The 6,424-nt window shown below is 32.1% G+C and overlaps 1 long non-coding RNA gene across 1 annotated transcript; it reads right to left on the bottom strand.

The window, feature by feature from the left end:
- Positions 1-297: 297 nt before the first annotated feature.
- LOC113762607 lies at positions 298-3,943 on the bottom strand. Its single transcript, XR_003467220.1, has 2 exons — positions 3,592-3,943; positions 298-551 (listed from the first exon to the last, which is right to left on the bottom strand). It is a non-coding gene; the product is annotated as an uncharacterized LOC113762607 (long non-coding RNA).
- Between the last annotated feature and the right edge of the window lie 2,481 nt (positions 3,944-6,424).

Genomic DNA, 6,424 nt, shown 5'->3' with positions numbered 1-6,424 from the left:
AATATTGCCATTTCCCAACATGTATAGGTAATTGATCTCGAGTCATTTCTCAGGTTATCGACCTTCAAAAGCCGTTGTGGTATTTTAAATAGGTTAAAAAATAGTTGAGGTTGAATCTTGTTAAAAGAGGAGCAAAACGAATCGTGTCCAATTCTGTATACTTGTTTCACATTGGGGTTAACGATTATGTGAACTATTTTACAAATTCTCGCACATTTAAGTCATATAAACCAGAGGATTATGCAGCAACGGTTGTTGGCAACATTACCGCCTTTTTGAAGGTAAAACAGGCTCCTCTACTCCTGCAAATCTTTAATTTTCACTACTAGAAAATAGTAAGTTAGCCATTGTAGAGCAAGGCGAAGTGCTTATTAGCATGCACAACAGAAAATATACAAGAAAGGTGGGAGAAAATTTGGGGTGTTCTAAAGCTGCCGCCTATAGGCTGTTTACCACGGTTCAGAGCTGCTGGAGCGACTGGGGAGTGCAATGGACAGATCACAGCCGTGGCCGAGTTACATAGTGTCTTGCTATCCAAAAAACTTGAGCACCTGCAGAAGCAGCTCAAAGGCTTTAGATACTCATATTTTGACTTTTTTGCTGCTGTTGTTGACATATTGGACAATCCATCAAAATACGGTACGTGCATCAACTTGATTGCTTTACAAATTAAATACGTACTAATTGAGTAACTATGCAATTATCCGTTCATTTAGATCTTTCATGCTACTGTCTAAGCGTTTAAATTTGTTGTATTAATGCCCATGTTACTGTCTATGTGTTTAAATTTGTTGTGTTGAGCATCTGTTGTGCTGATGATGTACGATGCAATTAACATTGACAATTGTAGATGTCGCGCCCCATTTTTGAAAACAAAATTTAGGTGTTAAAAAATGAATTTTTTGATTTTAGAAAATAAATAAAGAAAAAGGGCCTAAAATGGGACTTAAAATATGCGACGGTTTTGACCTAAAATAAATAGTCTAAAAGGGGTTTTTTTAAAAAAAAAAAAAAAAAGGAATTGCTACTTGGTATTGAATTTAGATGTACCAAATCACCCAATGTAATAAATAAATAAAACCCCTTTTAGATGACTCCAAGTCTTTGAAAATAAAAAAAAGGATTTGTGAGTCACGGTCGAAAAAAGGGAAGGCAAAGATTTGATAGGCTCAAATCTAAAGTACCCTTTCAACCTAACCAAGATTAATTGCGATATTAAGCCAAAAATTTTTCTAGTCTAACCTATTAAACTTATTACATTAGGATGTTTTTATATGGATGCGAATCTAGACCTAGGGGGATATAAAGAGGGTCGGAATATCTTTTCAAAATTTAATTGGGACCAATCACATTAATTGTGAAACCCAAAAATGATTCATTGAAGAGGTCACGAATATGCAAAAAATGAAACTCGAAGAAAAAAAATTATAATATTAGATAAATATACATGACCTAAGAGAAAAAAATGCAACATAACGGATACGGGAAACTAAAATTCGTAACATAATTTTCCTTTTTATAGAGGAGATGAGAGCGTGCTAAATTTAAAAAGCCATACTCGTTCATTTCCCATATTTGAAGGGTGACTCTCCTAACCTAATCAAACAAATGAACTAACTTATTTCTAATTTCCTAAAATGAGATGCAATTTTTAAATGATATGGTCCAAACATATAGATGGTAAGGGAATAATAGTAGGGAAAATATCATGCAAATGAAAATAACCAAAAATAGGAAAAATGCATGAAGTGCGATAAATGACATACAAGGTATGAATCTAATGCGAAAACGGTCTAAAGGGTCTAGTATTGGACTAACCCATTTCTACAAGTCCTCACTAGCATTGGACTAGTGAGAAATTAGGGAGAAAAACCACAACTAGCATTAGATTAATGTGGTAACGTCATGCATTTATTATAAATAAATAAAGCATATAAAGCATAATTAAAGCAAATAAACACATAAACCACATAGATCACTTAATACATAAGCATGATATCTAGATGCAAAAACCCTAAAATAAATGAATGAATACATAAGCACACAAGCATACAAACACACAAATAAATAAACACATATAAAGACCTAACTATTACATTTGGGACTCTAACTAGAATCTAAGGGGGTAATTTGAAAAAATAATAACCTAACTATTACATTTATCTAACTAATTATATTTTTGACAAGATTAAAATCTATCTATTGCATAGTCTAATAAAATACATGTCTTGAATACCTATCTATTACAATTTGGCATTTAAATGTTCTCCAAATAATCAGCAAAAATTAAATATAATAAATGAAGATTCAAAATGAATAAAATGAGTAAATACAAGGAAAACACTCAAAACATGCAATCGCACATAAAAAACATGCATAAGAACACATAAAATGATTTAAAATAATTATAGAAAGTACCTCCCTTAAAGTATGGTTAAATGAGGTTTGATTTGTCCTATTTATACTCTAAAATCAACAAAATGGTCAAGGCACCATTTTAATTAACAAATAAAAGGAATAACATGTAAACATAGTGCAAATTCACTTTATCATCATAAAAAAATGAAAACAACCATGAAATCTACCAATTAAAAGCATTTAAATGAAGTATGGTTAACAATTAAAGAAGATAGATAAATTATACTTAAGAAATCAAAACTATTAGAGACTTAATTGCAAAAATTAAGAAAGTTTTTGAGGTCAAATTATAATTATTACAAAGATTAAGGGTCATAATTAAACAAAAATAAAGTTTAGGGACCAAATTGTATTTACATTAAGTACCTAATTGAAAGAAATCTAAAGTTTTTAAGGCCACAATGAAATTTCTTAAAAGAGTAGGGGCTAAATTGCAATTTTTGCCTCTGGTCTTTAAAAAAGAAAGGCCCTTGGGCCATTCTTCATTATTTCTTAAGCCAAAGACTATCTTGGCCTAACGAAAATCCAAACGCAGAAGAACGGGCTAGCCCATCCTTTTACCGAAGCAAATCCAACCAAAAAGCATGGGTTTTATCCCTCTAAACCCCAAGAGAAAACCATAACTTTTAACAAAAACCCAAGCAAAATAACATTACTCAAATCCTAATTCATTTTATTAAAACCCAACAAGACATTAAATCTACGAAAAATTATTAAGCCTTAATTATGTAACAAAATCTAGAAATAATTTGTTCAAAAACATACTTAAAATATGCAAAAGAGGATTAAAGCTTAAAAAAGGGAAAATTGATTCAATTTCACAAGTTTTGGGGCTACTATGTAATTATTTAAAAGGTCGGGGGTCAAATCGAAATTTCCAAAAACCTCCATGTAATCTACGTTGAACCATTTTTCTGCAATTTGGAAGGTCATCGTTCATCCGGAAATCGTGCAAGAAGATGTCTAAGCACACAATATCTTATTAACAGTAGATCTAAGCATCCAAACGCGGTATAATGAAATGAAAATATGGGTTAACAACCAGCAAAACGAGAGAAAAAATCACAGAAGGAAAAAGGGAAGAAAACCAATCAACAGGTGCAGCAGCAAAATTTTAGCATTGTTGATGCAAATCCGACGATATGTGAACGGAAAAAGATGGAAAAGGATTACCTCTAATACTGTAACACCAAACAATCGAGAGGAAATGTGAAATAAACGCGCTCAAAGGTTAAATCTGTCAACCCAAACTCTGCTACAGAAATCTTCAAGAACTGGCGAGCTAGCTACTTTGAGCTTCAATTTGATTGGCCTGGAGATTTTTTTAAAAAAATTGTCTCCAGACGAAAGTTTCATCACTGCATCCCCAGAAAAGTGCATAAACAAAGAATCGGTTCTAAAAGCTCGAAATATGATCAGAAATTGATAAGGAAGCAGCCTAATGGCTCAGCCTGATCACACAATTTTCCCAGAAAAATTCTTTGTTTTATGTTTCTTCTTTTTCTCCCCTTTTTCTCTCTTTTGGTTTCCCTCTTTCTTTCTTCTTGTTTTTCCACCGCCCCTCCATCCTTTCTTACACTAATGACTGCGTTTTGTTGGTATTTATACGAAACAAAAGCTCCTAAACCCTAAGATCAAAAGTGCAGATAGAGCTGGTTCTTTTTTTGTGTGGCTCGTTTGGAGCCATCGATTCTCTTGTTTTTTGGAATATTCTTGATGATTCCTGCGGGTATGAGTTGGCATTGTACTGGGAAGGCTTAGAGCAAAGAAAAAAAAGCTGAAAAAAGGAGCTAAAATCCGCTCCAAAATGGCCAGTTGCCTCGTACCATTTCATACTTCTAGTACGAAGTTGGAAGAAGAAGCGCGTGTGCAATTACCCCTTTTTTTTATTTGAATCTAATTTCATTTTTTTTTCTTTTTCCTTTTCTGCCTTTCCTTTTCTTTTCTTTTCTTTCTAATTTTTTCTAAAAATGAATGAAAATGATTTTCTTTAAGAAATAAAAATAACATAACATAAAATAATAAAAAATAAAAAATAAAATAAACAAATAGATAAAAAATGAAATAAGAATAAAAATAAATAATATAAAATTTTTGGTGTCTACAACTTGCCCTTTTTTGTCTGATTTTCGCAGAAATTCAAGACAAAAATGTAAATACCAAATTACTTACTTGTCTGCTCCAACAGCAATTGAATTAAAACAAACAAAATGAGTTCTAAATAAAATTGAAATTAGTAAGCATTTAAATCGATTGGTGGGATCTAACCCCAATCCAAACAACTAGTAAAACCTAACGAATTGAAAAATTCAATCATAAGGAGAGGAAGGTGGGTGGGACAGAACTCGAACCCAACAGAATAACAGGTTGGTGGGATAAAATTCAAACTCAACAAATATACGATTGGTGAGATAAAATTCAAATTCAACAAAATAATAGGTTGGTGAGATAAAATTCAAACCCAACAAAAAAACGAGTTGATAGGATAAAACAGAAACCCAAAAAAATACAGTTAGTGGGATAAAATCCAAACTCAACAAAATAATAGTTTATGGGATAAAACCCAAGTCTAACAAAATAATTGGTTGATGGGATAAAATTCAAACCCAAAAAAATAACGGTTTGTAGGATAAAATCCAAACCTAACAAAATAATGGGTTGGTGGGATAAAACGCAAGCCCAACAAAATAATGGGTTTGTGGGATAAAATCTAAACCCAACAAAATAACTATTGGTGGAATAAAATCCAAACCCAACAAAATAATAGTTGGTGGGATAAAATCCAAACTCAACAAAATATGGTTGGTGGGATAAAATCCAAACCCAACAAAATAATAGTTTTGGGATAAAATTCAAACTCAACAAATAACAGGTTGGTGAGATAAAATTCAAATCCAACAAAATAAACAGGTTGATGAGATAAAACCTATACCCAATAAAATAAACAGTTACATGAAAATGCATTTGAATCAAAAGATGTGAAGTGATTTTGCTAATTTTCTAAGCAAACATTAAACTTAGTTATAATCAGATATCACCTGTGTGAAAAAATTTGCTCCAATGCATATCAGACTTAGTTAAATAAGTGCTATTTTTTCTCTTTCTTCGATAAGATGTGTGTAATCCAATCTTGTAAAAGGAAATAATAACAATCATGATGAAATATAATGCCACCACCGTGCGGTCTCTCGAACCTTAAGAACCCTATAAACATGTGTCTTTTGATGTCGAGAAACTGTCCGGTTTAAAAATCTTGTGCAACCTTCTCTTGATCTGCTAGTATCTGTACTCAGTCAACCATGCTTATACCATGAGACATACATTTATGCATTGGGTTAAAAGCAAAAAAGTCCCATGTGGTATACCTAATATATAGAAAAGCCCCCCATGACTTCAAAACATACAAAACGATATCTCATGTTTTGAACTAAATTGTAAACTAACAGAATTCGTTAAATTTAACGGAATCCGGTAAATTTAACGAAAAATTTAACGGAATCTGATAAACTTAACGTTAAACTTAACGGAATCCAATAAATTTAACGGCCGAAACCGTCATTTTCGTTAAGTTTAACGAATTCTGTTAGTTTATAATTTAGTTCAAAATATAAGGGGTCGTTTTGTATGTTTTGAAACCATGGGAGTTTTTCTGTGTATTAGATATACCATAAGGGGCTTTTTTGTTTTTAACCCTTATGCATTAATTACAATAAATTTCGAGAATTGCCTTTTGGCTGAGTTTAATGGAAAGCACATAAAAGTCTCAAAATTATTTCACGCAATGACACAAAATAGAGTAAAAATGATTCTCAACGAGAAAATGGCTCTTATTAAGTTTACGAAAACGACTTGGAGATTCAGATACAAATTTGAATGAGCCTTCTATGATAAGAGAAACGTCACATTTGACCCCTTCTGATATCCCTTTCTTGAAATTCGATGTTGCCAAAAGAACTTCAATGCGAGGAGAAATCCAAATGATCATAGTCACCAGCTTCTTAACAAT

This window comes from Coffea eugenioides, chromosome 2 (assembly GCF_003713205.1).
Source record: "Coffea eugenioides isolate CCC68of chromosome 2, Ceug_1.0, whole genome shotgun sequence".
NCBI lineage: Eukaryota > Viridiplantae > Streptophyta > Magnoliopsida > Gentianales > Rubiaceae > Coffea > Coffea eugenioides.
Note: the sequence above shows the minus strand (reverse complement) of the source record. Positions and strands in the feature narration are given on the sequence as shown.